This window comes from Musca autumnalis, unplaced genomic scaffold (assembly GCF_047663935.1).
Source record: "Musca autumnalis isolate F117 unplaced genomic scaffold, ASM4766393v1 scaffold_6, whole genome shotgun sequence".
In the NCBI taxonomy this organism is placed as follows: domain Eukaryota; kingdom Metazoa; phylum Arthropoda; class Insecta; order Diptera; family Muscidae; genus Musca; species Musca autumnalis.
This window is the reverse complement of record NW_027412199.1, coordinates 4,839,810-4,854,447: the sequence shown is the minus strand read 5'-3', so window position 1 is coordinate 4,854,447 and position 14,638 is coordinate 4,839,810.

Sequence of the window (14,638 nt, the reverse complement as noted above, 5' to 3'; positions counted from 1 at the left end):
CGATTTCTTGCTATAGAATTTGTATTTCGATAAAAGATAACTTTTTGTCTTTTCACCAAAATACATGCCTTTTAATGACGCAAAACTTTTTTGATTATTGTGCTTTCGGCTTTACATTGCACTGCATTTTCCGATTTGTATTAGTATGTCTCCGTCCGTTATGCTCGAATTTTCTATTTTTGAGAGAAAAATTCTGCGTCTGTGTGTTAATAAAAATTTCCAGTCTTTAAATAAACGGTTTCCAAATTGGTACATTTACGATTTGGCAAACATTACACCTCTGCCCACTTATACGATGAATCGAATAGCTAGTTTTATTTCTCGTTTAGCTATTTCCCCCAATCCTTTAATTGAAAATGTTCTAGCAAACCAATCTAATTTTGACTGGTCAAACACCTACTACATATCTTTCACCGTTAGGCTTTTGTGAGAGTGAGTTAGATGCAAATTCCCTTTCTGGAATTCCAAATTTTTATACGAAAACCTTAAGCAGTTCTCATAGGGGTTGATTTCTATTTGAACTTCTTTTTTATTTTCATTTTATTTAGTTTTAGTTTCTAATTTTAATATTTAGTTTGTAAGTTCTAGTTATAAGCATATTTGTTGGAGTTTTCTCTCCCTGTCATGTTAACGCTATGAGCAAGCGTGATATCTCTCATGTTAATCATTAAATATTATACACATTATTATTAAAAAACACGAGTTGAATCCCTTTACTGTTATTAAAATAAAACACTATAGTTTTAAGTATTTCCAATTTATGTTTGTAATCCCTTTAATGATTCTTTAAAAGTCTCAATAAATTTCAATTCAATTCAAAAAAAAAAAATGCACTGCATTTAGTAAAACCTGCAAAAGTTCTAATGTAAACACGACGTAAGACTTATGCCACATGCTAAAACGTTCACTATTTTATTTCCATTTTATAAATATATGCATATTATTTTTATAAAAGAGGGAGTAGAATACAAGAATAGAAGAAATGCGTTGTTTTGTCGTAAATTAAGTATGCACAGATTATCAATAAGAAGATGTTAACAGCATGGCGAGCTGGCTCGTGAGGACTCCCTCTTTCATTTGGCGTTGAGACTTTTGTGTACGTTTTTATATTGTGGCTTCCAGAGCCAATTTTCTGTCCTGACCACCAGTTGGAAACCAGAAAATTGGAAACTTTGTTCTACAAAAAACTCGTGAGTTCTCCCTCTTTCATTTGGCATTGAGACTTTTGTGTACGTTTTTATATTGTGACTTCCAGAGCCAATTTTCTGTCCTGACCACCATTTGGAAACCAGAAAATTGGAAACTTTGTTCTACAAAAAACCGACCTGGAACATATGTAGTATGCCAAAATGCTCGTGAGGACTCCCTTTTTCATTTGGCGTTGAGACTTTTGTGTACGTTTTTATATTGTGGCTTCCAGAGCCAATTTTCTGTCTGACCACCAGATGGAAACCAGAAAATTGGAAACTTTGTTCTACAAAAAACTGAAATGGAACAAATGGAGTATGCCAAAATGCTCGTGGGGACACCCTCTTTCATTTTGCGTTGAGACTTTTGTGTACGTTTTTATATTGTGGCTTCCAGAGCTAATTTTCTGTTTTGACCACCAGTTGGAAACCAGAAAATTGGAAACTTTGTTCTACAAAAAACTGAAATGGAACAAATGGAGTATGCCAAAATGCTCGTGGGGACACCCTCTTTCATTTTGCGTTGAGACTTTTGTGTACGTTTTTATATTGTGGCTTCCAGAGCTAATTTTCTGTTTTGACCACCAGTTGGAAACAGGAAAATTGGAAACTTTGTTCTACAAAAAACTGAACTGGAACATAAGAACTTCCTCTTTCTTTTGATGTATATTTTTTTTGTAAGTTTTTACATTGGACCTTTTTTTGAATTAATAATTAAATTAAATTTTCATATTCGTAGCTCTTTTTCGTCCCTACAGTTGGAAAAAACGTATTAAATGCAAATTTTTGGCGTTCTGTGTCACCCTGTGTTTTTCGATAATTTTTGTTATCGTTGCTAGGCTGTCGACGCTAACTTCACGCAGGTCAATAAAGTTTGGTTTGGTTTTTTATTATCGTCGCCGACTGCGCCATGAAAATATATTAAAAAACTTTATTGTTGATTTCTTATTTCAAGACTGCTTCATTTATTTTCATTTAATGTTTATAAGTGTTTTTATGCACTGGAGTTTAAAATAAAAATACATATTTAGCACTAAATTTTTTCGCGTGGAAAAACATGCGTACATACATACATGTTCATCAATAAAAATATACTTACATACAACGAGTGGAAAAAAATAAAATGCTTACTTAGTACTAGACATAAGACATAACAAAAATGTATTTATTAACGCGTGTATTGCATTACTATATATACTAATTGGAACTTTATATATATGAATTATATGAAATGATGGCGATGGAAGTTAATGGAGCAGCCTGTATTTAATTGTTTTTTTTTTTTTACACATAAATCACTAAAATTTAAGAAGCTATGGTCTGTTCGAAAGACACTGGCCTTCCCTTTTAAAGATAGGAAAAATATGGAAATCCGTTGGGTAAAAAAGAAGTTATGCCCGTTTAAAGTTTCAAATCCAAGAATTCACGTTTTCACTACAAACAGATTTTATGCATCAGAACCTCTGCAAAATTTTTTTGTCAACCTTTGTATCATAGTGTTTTTGATCATCCAAAATAAGTTACGGCAATTCAAATGAAATCAACACAGAAAACCCAAAATGAAGTAAGTGTGAAGAGGAAGAATTGGCAAAACTGGTTTGGACAAAATCTAGCGGGAATTATTTTCTTCCAATAATATGTACATACGTATGTATGTACGAGTATGAATAAATATTAATTTCACGTTACGAAATGTTTTGTTTTCTTATTCACTGATATATTTTTAGGTTATCTTTCAATTATATGGATTTTTGTATTTTTTCCACAAAATGTCGTGTACTATACAAAATTTCACTCGTTTAATATTTTCTCCTTTTGCTATAGGTATCACACGTTTTTTAATGCGTCACGATTGTTACATCACAAATTGCTTAGTATATTTTTCCCACATTTATATTTCTATTTGAAGTTTGATTTTTTGCACTCTTTATAAGTAAATTATTCTTTTTTATGAAATTTAAAAATAATTTGTTCTTTTTTATGATACTTTTTTGTAGAAGTTATTTTTACATTAACACATTTTTTTCGCGACAGACAACAATGTGGTCTTACCGTACCCGAATTTCAACTAATCTCTTTGTCATACATTTACATATTTACCTCTCATCTTCAGATGGTTGAGTGGAATGCGATCGCCGCTTTGTTGCTCCTGTTCTCGGCGAATAGACCATGTAGAAAAGTGGGGGGTGGAGTAATAGATTGATCCAAATGGTATGAATTTAATGTGGACTGTATATCTCCTAATACGGATTCCACTTCAAGAGAAGATAAAAGGCAACAAAACTAGCCTCCGTTGAATAAAATTCCTTAATATCTTTGGAGACAACAACTCCAGGATTGCCAGTTAAAAGTCGCCAAAAGAGATTCAAATTCAGGTCGATTTATTGGAGCTTCCAAAGAGCTTACCAGTGTAAGGTTGTGCAAAAAGTGGACGAGTCTTACGTTGGTTACAAAACAGGAAATTTAAATTTCTATGTTTTACAAATATTGTTCAGAAGATAATTCACAATAACATATTTAGAAATGTGTTACAAAACAAATTCTATAATTCACAATATTTTAAATTCACAATTTTGTTTAATGATTTATATTATGTTATGGATTTAAAAATTCGAATTAAATCAGAAAATACAAATGTAATTATAACTATGCTAGTTTGGACAACCTGCATTAAATGTAAGTGTAAAAAGCGTTTTACAGTTTAAGCTAAAGACTACTACTTAAGGTCATGTTTATGAAATAGCCATTTGCAGGGTTAACCTTCTTAATGCGGATTTGTTTGACGTATAGGCAAATGAATTGACATTTGAAACCCAGTGGGTTTGTTAAATCCGGTTATATATAAACGTACTATTAGGCATTTTTGTACATTTTTCATTACATATTTAATTACAACCAAACTATTAGAAAAATATAAACTATTTTGAATGCGAATTCCGATTTCTTGCTATAGAATTTGTATTTCGATAAAAGATAACTTTTTGTCTTTTCACCAAAATACATGCCTTTTAATGACGCAAAACTTTTTTGATTATTGTGCTTTCGGCTTTACATTGCACTGCATTTTCCGATTTGTATTAGTATGTCTCCGTCCGTTATGCTCGAATTTTCTATTTTTGAGAGAAAAATTCTGCGTCTGTGTGTTAATAAAAATTTCCAGTCTTTAAATAAACGGTTTCCAAATTGGTACATTTACGATTTGGCAAACATTACACCTCTGCCCACTTATACGATAAATCGAATAGCTAGTTTTATTTCTCGTTTAGCTATTTCCCCCAATCCTTTAATTGAAAATGTTCTAGCAAACCAATCTAATTTTGACTGGTCAAACACCTACTACATATCTTTCACCGTTAGGCTGATGTTAGATGCAAATTCCCTTTCTGGAATTCCAAATTTTTATACGAAAACCTTAAGCAGTTCTCATAGGGGTTGATTTCTATTTGAACTTCTTTTTTATTTTCATTTTATTTAGTTTTAGTTTCTAACTTTAATATTTAGTTTGTAAGTTCTAGTTAAGTTTGTAAGTTCTAGTTGTTGGAGTTTTCTCTCCCTGTCATGTTAACGCTATGAGCAAGCGTGATATCTCTCATGTTAATCATTAAATATTATACACATTATTATTAAAAAACACGAGTTGAATCCCTTTACTGTTATTAAAATAAAACACTATAGTTTTAAGTATTTCCAATTTATGTTTGTAATCCCTTTAATGATTCTTTAAAAGTCTCAATAAATTTCAATTCAATTCAAAAAAAAAAAAAAATGCACTGCATTTAGTAAAACCTGCAAAAGTTCTAATGTAAACACGACGTAAGACTTATGCCAGATGCTAAAACGTTCACTATTTTATTTCCATTTTATAAATATATGTATATTATTTTTATAAAAAGGGAGTAGAATACAAGAATAGAAGAAATGTGTTGTTTTGTCGCAAATTAAGTATGTACAGATTATCAATAAGAAGATGTTAACAGCATGGCGAGCTGGCTCGTGAGGACTCCCTCTTTCATTTGGCGTTGAGACTTTTGTGTACGTTTTTATATTGTGGCTTCCAGAGCCAATTTTCTGTCCTGACCACCAGTTGGAAACCAGAAAATTGGAAACTTTGTTCTACAAAAAACTCGTGAGTTCTCCCTCTTTCATTTGGCATTTAGACTTTTGTGTACGTTTTTATACTGTGGCTTCCAGAGCCAATTTTCTGTCTGACCACCAGTTGGAAACCACCAGTTGGAAACAGGAAAATTGGAAACTTTGTTCTACAAAAAACTGAACTGGAACATAAGAACTTCCTCTTTCTTTTGATGTATATTTTTTTTGTAAGTTTTTACATTGGACCTTTTTTTGAATTAATAATTAAATTAAATTTTCATATTCGTAGCTCTTTTTCGTCCCTACAGTTGGAAAAAACGTATTAAATGCAAATTTTTGGCGTTCTGTGTCACCCTGTGTTTTTCGATAATTTTTGTTATCGTTGCTAGGCTGTCGACGCTAACTTCACGCAGGTCAATAAAGTTTGGTTTGGTTTTTTATTATCGTCGCCGACTGCGCCATGAAAATATATTAAAAAACTTTATTGTTGATTTCTTATTTCAAGACTGCTTCATTTATTTTCATTTAATGTTTATAAGTGTTTTTATGCACTGGAGTTTAAAATAAAAATACATATTTAGCACTAAATTTTTTCGCGTGGAAAAACATGCGTACATACATACATGTTCATCAATAAAAATATACTTACATACAACGAGTGGAAAAAAATAAAATGCTTACTTAGTACTAGACATAAGACATAACAAAAATATATTTATTAACGCGTGTATTGCGTTACTATATATACTAATTGGAACTTTATATATATGAATTATATGAAATGATGGCGATGGAAGTTAATGGAGCAGCCTGTATTTAATTGTTTTTTTTTTACACATAAATCACTAAAATTTAAGAAGCTATGGTCTGTTCGAAAGACACTGGCCTTCCCTTTTAAAGATAGGAAAAATATGGAAATCCGTTGGGTAAAAAAGAAGTTATGCCCGTTTAAAGTTTCAAATCCAAGAATTCACGTTTTCACTACAAACAGATTTTATGCATCAGAACCTCTGCAAAATTTTTTTGTCAACCTTTGTATCATAGTGTTTTTGATCATCCAAAATAAGTTACGGCAATTCAAATGAAATCAACACAGAAAACCCAAAATGAAGTAAGTGTGAAGAGGAAGAATTGGCAAAACTGGTTTGGACAAAATCTAGCGGGAATTATTTTCTTCCAATAATATGTACATACGTATGTATGTACGAGTATGAATAAATATTAATTTCACGTTACGAAATGTTTTGTTTTCTTGTTCACTGATATATTTTTTAGGTTATCTTTCAATTATATGGATTTTTGTATTTTTTCCACAAAATGTCGTGTACTATACAAAATTTCACTCGTTTAATATTTTCTCCTTTTGCTATAGGTATCACACGTTTTTCAATGCGTCACGATTGTTACATCACAAATTGCTTAGTATATTTTTCCCACATTTATATTTCTATTTGAAGTTTGATTTTTTGCACTCTTTATAAGTAAATTATTCGTTTTTATGAAATTTATAAATAAATTGTTCTTTTTTATGAAACTTTTTTGTAGAAGTTATTTTTACATTAACACATTTTTTTCGCGACAGACAACAATGTGGTCTTACCGTACCCGAATTTCAACTAATCTCTTTGTCATACATTTACATATTTACCTCTCATCTTCAGATGGTTGAGTGGAATGCGATCGCCGCTTTGTTGCTCCTGTTCTCGGCGAATAGACCATGTAGAAAAGTGGGGGGTGGAGTAATAGATTGATCCAAATGGTATGAATTTAATGTGGACTGTATATCTCCTAATACGGATTCCACTTCAAGAGAAGATAAAAGGCAACAAAACTAGCCTCCGTTGAATAAAATTCCTTAATATCTTTGGAGACAACAACTCCAAGATTGCCAGTTAAAAGTCGCCAAAAGAGATTCAAATTCAGGTCGATTTATTGGAGCTTCCAAAGAGCTTACCAGTGTAAGGTTGTGCAAAAAGTGGACGAGTCTTACGTTGGTTACAAAACAGGAAATTTAAATTTCTATGTTTTACAAATATTGTTCAGAAGATAATTCACAATAACATATTTAGAAATGTGTTACAAAACAAATTCTATAATTCACAATATTTTAAATTCACAATTTTGTTTAATGATTTATATTATGTTATGGATTTAAAAATTCGAATTAAATCAGAAAATACAAATGTAATTATAACTATGCTAGTTTGGACAACCTGCATTAAATGTAAGTGTAAAAAGCGTTTTACAGTTTAAGCTAAAGACTACTACTTAAGGTCATGTTTATGAAATAGCCATTTGCAGGGTTAACCTTCTTAATGCGGATTTGTTTGACGTATAGGCAAATGAATTGACATTTGAAACCCAGTGGGTTTGTTAAATCCGGTTATATATAAACGTACTATTAGGCATTTTTGTACATTTTTCATTACATATTTAATTACAACCAAACTATTAGAAAAATATAAACTATTTTGAATGCGAATTCCGATTTCTTGCTATAGAATTTGTATTTCGATAAAAGATAACTTTTTGTCTTTTCACCAAAATACATGCCTTTTAATGACGCAAAACTTTTTTGATTATTGTGCTTTCGGCTTTACATTGCACTGCATTTTCCGATTTGTATTAGTATGTCTCCGTCCGTTATGCTCGAATTTTCTATTTTTGAGAGAAAAATTCTGCGTCTGTGTGTTAATAAAAATTTCCAGTCTTTAAATAAACGGTTTCCAAATTGGTACATTTACGATTTGGCAAACATTACACCTCTGCCCACTTATACGATAAATCGAATAGCTAGTTTTATTTCTCGTTTAGCTATTTCCCCCAATCCTTTAATTGAAAATGTTCTAGCAAACCAATCTAATTTTGACTGGTCAAACACCTACTACATATCTTTCACCGTTAGGCTGATGTTAGATGCAAATTCCCTTTCTGGAATTCCAAATTTTTATACGAAAACCTTAAGCAGTTCTCATAGGGGTTGATTTCTATTTGAACTTCTTTTTTATTTTCATTTTATTTAGTTTTAGTTTCTAACTTTAATATTTAGTTTGTAAGTTCTAGTTAAGTTTGTAAGTTCTAGTTGTTGGAGTTTTCTCTCCCTGTCATGTTAACGCTATGAGCAAGCGTGATATCTCTCATGTTAATCATTAAATATTATACACATTATTATTAAAAAACACGAGTTGAATCCCTTTACTGTTATTAAAATAAAACACTATAGTTTTAAGTATTTCCAATTTATGTTTGTAATCCCTTTAATGATTCTTTAAAAGTCTCAATAAATTTCAATTCAATTCAAAAAAAAAAAAAAAATGCACTGCATTTAGTAAAACCTGCAAAAGTTCTAATGTAAACACGACGTAAGACTTATGCCAGATGCTAAAACGTTCACTATTTTATTTCCATTTTATAAATATATGTATATTATTTTTATAAAAAGGGAGTAGAATACAAGAATAGAAGAAATGTGTTGTTTTGTCGCAAATTAAGTATGTACAGATTATCAATAAGAAGATGTTAACAGCATGGCGAGCTGGCTCGTGAGGACTCCCTCTTTCATTTGGCGTTGAGACTTTTGTGTACGTTTTTATATTGTGGCTTCCAGAGCCAATTTTCTGTCCTGACCACCAGTTGGAAACCAGAAAATTGGAAACTTTGTTCTACAAAAAACTCGTGAGTTCTCCCTCTTTCATTTGGCATTTAGACTTTTGTGTACGTTTTTATACTGTGGCTTCCAGAGCCAATTTTCTGTCTGACCACCAGTTGGAAACCAGAAAATTGGAAACTTTGTTCTACAAAAAACTGAAATGGAACAAATGGAGTATGCCAAAATGCTCGTGGGGACACCCTCTTTCATTTTGCGTTGAGACTTTTGTGTACGTTTTTATATTGTGGCTTCCAGAGCTAATTTTCTGTTCTGACCACCAGTTGGAAACAGGAAAATTGGAAACTTTGTTCTACAAAAAAAAAAAAACTGACCTGGAACATATAGAGTATGCTAAAGTGCTCGTGAGGACTCCCTCTTTCATTTGTGTACGTTTTTATATTGTGGCTTCCAGAGAGATGGAAGTTAATGCAGCAGCCTGTTTTTAATTGTTTTTTTACACATAAATCACTAAAATTTAAGAAGTTATGGTCTGTTCGAAAGACACTGGTCTTCCCTTTTAATGATAGGAAAAATATGGAAATCCGTTGGGTAAAAAAGAAGTTATGCCCGTTTAAAGTTTCAAATCCAAGAATTCACGTTTTCACTACAAACAAATTTTATGCATCAGAACCTCTGCAAAATTTTTTTGTCAACCTTTGTATCATAGTGTTTTTGATCATCCAAAATAAGTTACGGCAATTCAAATGAAATCAACACAGAAAACCCAAAATGAAGTAAGTGTGAAGAGGAAGAATTGGCAAAACTGGTTTGGAAAAAATCTAGCGGGAATTATTTTCTTCCAATAATATGTACATACGTATGTATGTACGAGTATGAATAAATATTAATTTCACGTTACGAAATGTTTTGTTTTCTTGTTCATTGATATATTTTTTAGGTTATCTTTCAATTATATGGATTTTTGTATTTTTTCCACAAAATGTTGTGTACTATACAAAATTTCACTCGTTTAATATTTTCTCCTTTTGCTATAGGTATCACACGTTTTTTAATGCGTCACGATTGTTACATCACAAATTGCTTAGTATATTTTTCCCACATTTATATTTCTATTTGAAGTTGGATTTTTTTGCACTCTTTATAAGTAAATTATTCTTTTTTATGAAATTTATAATAAATTGTTCTTTTTTATGAAACTTTTTTGTAGAAGTTATTTTTACATTAACACATTTTTTTCGCGACAGACAACAATGTGGTCTTACCGTACCCGAATTTCAACTAATCTCTTTGTCATACATTTACATATTTACCTCTCATCTTCAGATGGTTGAGTGGAATGCGATCGCCGCTGTGTTGCTCCTGTTCTCGGCGAATAGACCATGTAGAAAAGTGGGGGGTGGAGTAATAGATTGATCCAAATGGTATGAATTTAATGTGGACTGTATATCTCCTAATACGGATTCCACCTCAAGAGAAGATAAAAGGCAACAAAACTAGCCTCCGTTGAATAAAATTCCTTAATATCTTTGGAGACAACAACTCCAAGATTGCCAGTTAAAAGTCTCCAAAAGAGATTCAAATTCAGGTCGATTTATTGGAGCTTCCAAAGAGCTTACCAGTGTAAGGTTGTGCAAAAAGTGGACGAGTCTTACGTTGGTTACAAAACAGGAAATTTAAATTTCTATGTTTTACAAATATTGTTCAGAAGATAATTCACAATAACATATTTAGAAATGTGTTATAAAACAAATTCGATAATTCACAATATTTTAAATTCACAATTTTGTTTAATGATTTATATTAGCTTCGTTCCTGTACTTTTTAATGGTAAAACTCGTAAAAGAGAGAACTGCAAAAAATTTGTTCTCACACACAAGTTTTTTGAAATAGTTCGGGAACGGAAAAATGGAAAATACGTCAATAAAACTGGAACAAATGTCAAAGTCGGCGTATCAGCCAATCAGACGCCGGCAACCATGTTACTATTTTTTTACTCGCCCAAATTTGTCGTGTAAAAAGTTTTTAAAGAGAGCGTCATTCAGCGCCATTTTTGTTTAAAGAGAAGTGAACATTTTACAACTTTTTTGTGTACGGGAACGCTTTTTCGAGTAAAATGTGTAAAACTCGTAAAAATTGTAAAAACTTTTTAGTTCTGGAACACAGCTATTATGTTATGGATTTAAAAATTCGAATTAAATCAGAAAATACAAATGTAATTATAAGTCCAAACTATGCTATTTTGGACAACCTGCATTAAATGTAAGTGTAAAACGCGTTTTACAGTTTAAGCTAATACCCCGGTTACACATAACAGGATTTAATGAACCCACTGGGTTTCAAATGTCAACTCGATAGCGCAAAGCTCAAATAAATCTTCATGAAGTGGGTTAACCCGGCAAAAACTCTAATGTGACCGTGTTATAAAGACTACTACTTAAGGTCATGTTTATAAAATAGCCATTTGCAGGGCTAACCTTCTTAATGCGGATTTGTTTGACGTATAGGCAAATGAATTGACATTTGAAACCCAGTGGGTTTGTTAAATCCGGTTATATATAAACGTACTATTAGGCATTTTTGTAAATTTTTCATTACATATTTAATTACAACCAAACTATTAGAAAAATATAAACTATTTTGAATGCGAATTCCGATTTCTTGTTATAGACCTTGTATTTCGATAAAAGATAACTTTTTGTCTTTTCACCAAAATACATGCCTTTTAATGACGCAAAACTTTTTTGATTATTGTGCTTTCGGCTTTACATTGCACTGCATTTTCCGATTTGTATTAGTATATCTCCGCTATATCTACGTTATGCTCGAATTTTCTATTTTTAAGAGAAAAATTCTGCGTCTGTGTGTTAATAAAAATTTCCAGTCTTTAAATAAACGGTTTCCAAATTGGTACATTTACGATTTGGCAAACATTACACCTCTGCCCACTTATACGATGAATCGAATAGCTAGTTTTATTTCTCGTTTAGCTATTTCCCCCAATCCTTTAATTGAAAATGTTCTAGCAAACCAATCTAATTTTGACTCTAATTTTGACTGGTCAAACACCTACTACATATCTTTCACCGTCAGGCTTTTGTGAGAGTGAGTTAGATGCAAATTCCCTTTCTGGAATTCCAAATTTTTATACGAAAACCTTAAGCAGTTCTCATAGGGGTTGATTTCTATTTGAACTTCTTTTTTATTTTCATTTTATTTAGTTTTAGTTTCTAATTTTAATATTTAGTTTGTAAGTTCTAGTTATAAGCATATTTGTTGGAGTTTTCTCTCCCTGTCATGTTAACGCTATGAGCAAGCGTGATATCTCTCATGTTAATCATTAAATATTATACACGTTATTATTAAAAAACACGAGTTGAATCCCTTTACTGTTATTAAAATAAAACACTATAGTTTTAAGTATTTCCAATTTATGTTTGTAATCCCTTTAATGATTCTTTAAAAGTCTCAATAAATTTCAATTCAATTCAAAAAAAAAAAAAAAAAATCCACTGCATTTAGTAAAACCTGCAAAAGTTCTAATGTAAACACGACGTAAGACTTATGCCAAATGCTAAAACGTTCACTATTTTATTTCCATTTTATAAATATATGTATATTATTTTTATAAAAGAGGGAGTAGAATACAAGAATAGAAGAAATGTGTTGTTTTGTCGCAAATTAAGTATGTACAGATTATCAATAAAAAGATGTTAACAGCATGGCGAGCTGGCTCGTGAGGACTCCCTCTTTCATTTGGCGTTGAGACTTTTGTGTACGTTTTTATATTGTGGCTTCCAGAGCCAATTTTCTGTCCTGACCACCAGTTGGAAACCAGAAAATTGGAAACTTTGTTCTACAAAAAACTCGTGAGTTCTCCCTCTTTCATTTGGCATTGAGACTTTTGTGTACGTTTTTATATTGTGACTTCCAGAGCCAATTTTCTCTCCTGACCACCATTTGGAAACCAGAAAGTTGGAAACTTTGTTCTACAAAAAACCGACCTGGAACATATGTAGTATGCCAAAATGCTCGTGAGGACTCCCTTTTTCATTTGGCGTTGAGACTTTTGTGTACGTTTTTATATTGTGGCTTCCAGAGCCAATTTTCTGTCTGACCACCAGTTGGAAACCAGAAAATTGGAAACTTTGTTCTACAAAAAACTGAAATGGAACAAATGGAGTATGCCAAAATGCTCGTGGGGACACCCTCTTTCATTTTGCGTTGAGACTTTTGTGTACGTTTTTATATTGTGGCTTCCAGAGCTAATTTTCTGTTCTGACCACCAGTTGGAAACAGGAAAATTGGAAACTTTGTTCTACAAAAAAAAAAAAAAAACTGACCTGGAACATATAGAGTATGCTAAAGTGCTCGTGAGGACTCCCTCTTTCATATGGCGTTGAGACTTTTGTGTACGTTTTTATATTGTGGCTTCCAGAGCCAATTTTCTGTACTGACCACCAGGTGGAAACCAGAAAATTGAAAACTTTGTTCTACAAAAAACTTACCTTAAACATATAGAGTATGCCAAAATTCTCGTGAGGACTCCTTCTTTCATTTGGCGTTGAGAATTTTGTGTACTTTTTTATATTGCGGCTTCCAGAGCCAATTTTCTGTTCTGACCACCAGTTGGAAACCAGAAAATTGGAAACTTTGTTCTACAAAAAACTGACCTGGAACATGTGGAGAATGCCAAAATGCTCGTGAGGACTCCCTCTTTCATTTGGAGTTGAGACTTTTGAGTACGTTTTTATATTGTGGCTTCCAGAGCCAATTTTATGTCCTGACCACCAGTTAAAAAACCAGAAAATTGGAAACTTTGTTCTACAAAAAACTGACCTGGAACATATGGAGTGTGCCAAAATGCTCGTGAGGACTCCCTCTTTCATTTGGCGTTGAGAATTTTGTGTACGTTTTTATATTGTGGCTTCCAGAGCCAATTTTCGGTACTGACCACCTTTCTTGGAAACCAGAAAATTGGAAACGTTGTTCTACAAAAAACTGAACTGGAACATAGAACTTCCTCTTTCTTTTGATGTATATTTTTTTTGTAAGTTTTTACATTGGACCTTTTTTTGAGTTAATAATTAAATTAAATTTTCATATTCGTAGCTCTTTTTCGTCCCTACAGTTGGAAAAAAACGTATTAAATGCAAATTTTTGGCGTTCTGTGTCACCCTGTGTTTTTCGATAATTTTTGTTATCGTTGCTAGGCTGTCGACGCTAACTTCACGCAGGTCAATAAAGTTTGGTTTGGTTTTTTATTATCGTCGCCGACTGCGCCATGAAAATATATTAAAAAACTTTATTGTTGATTTCTTATTTCAAGACTGCTTCATTTATTTTCATTTCATGTTTATAAGTGTTTATCAATAAAAATATACTTACATACAACGAGTGGAAAAAAATAAAATGCTTACTTAGTACTAGACATAAGACATAACAAAAATATATTTATTAACGCGTGTATTGCGTTACTATATATACTAATTGGAACTTTATATATATGAATTATATGAAATGATGGCGATGGAAGTTAATGGAGCAGCCTGTTTTTAATTGTTTTTTTTTTACACATAAATCACTAAAATTTAAGAAGTTATGGTCTGTTCGAAAGACACTGGTCTTCCCTTTTAAAGATAGGAAAAATATGGAAATCCGTTGGGTAAAAAAGAAGTTATGCCCGTTTAAAGTTTAAAATCCAAGAATTCACGTTTTCACTATAAACAGATTTTATGCATCAGAACCTCTG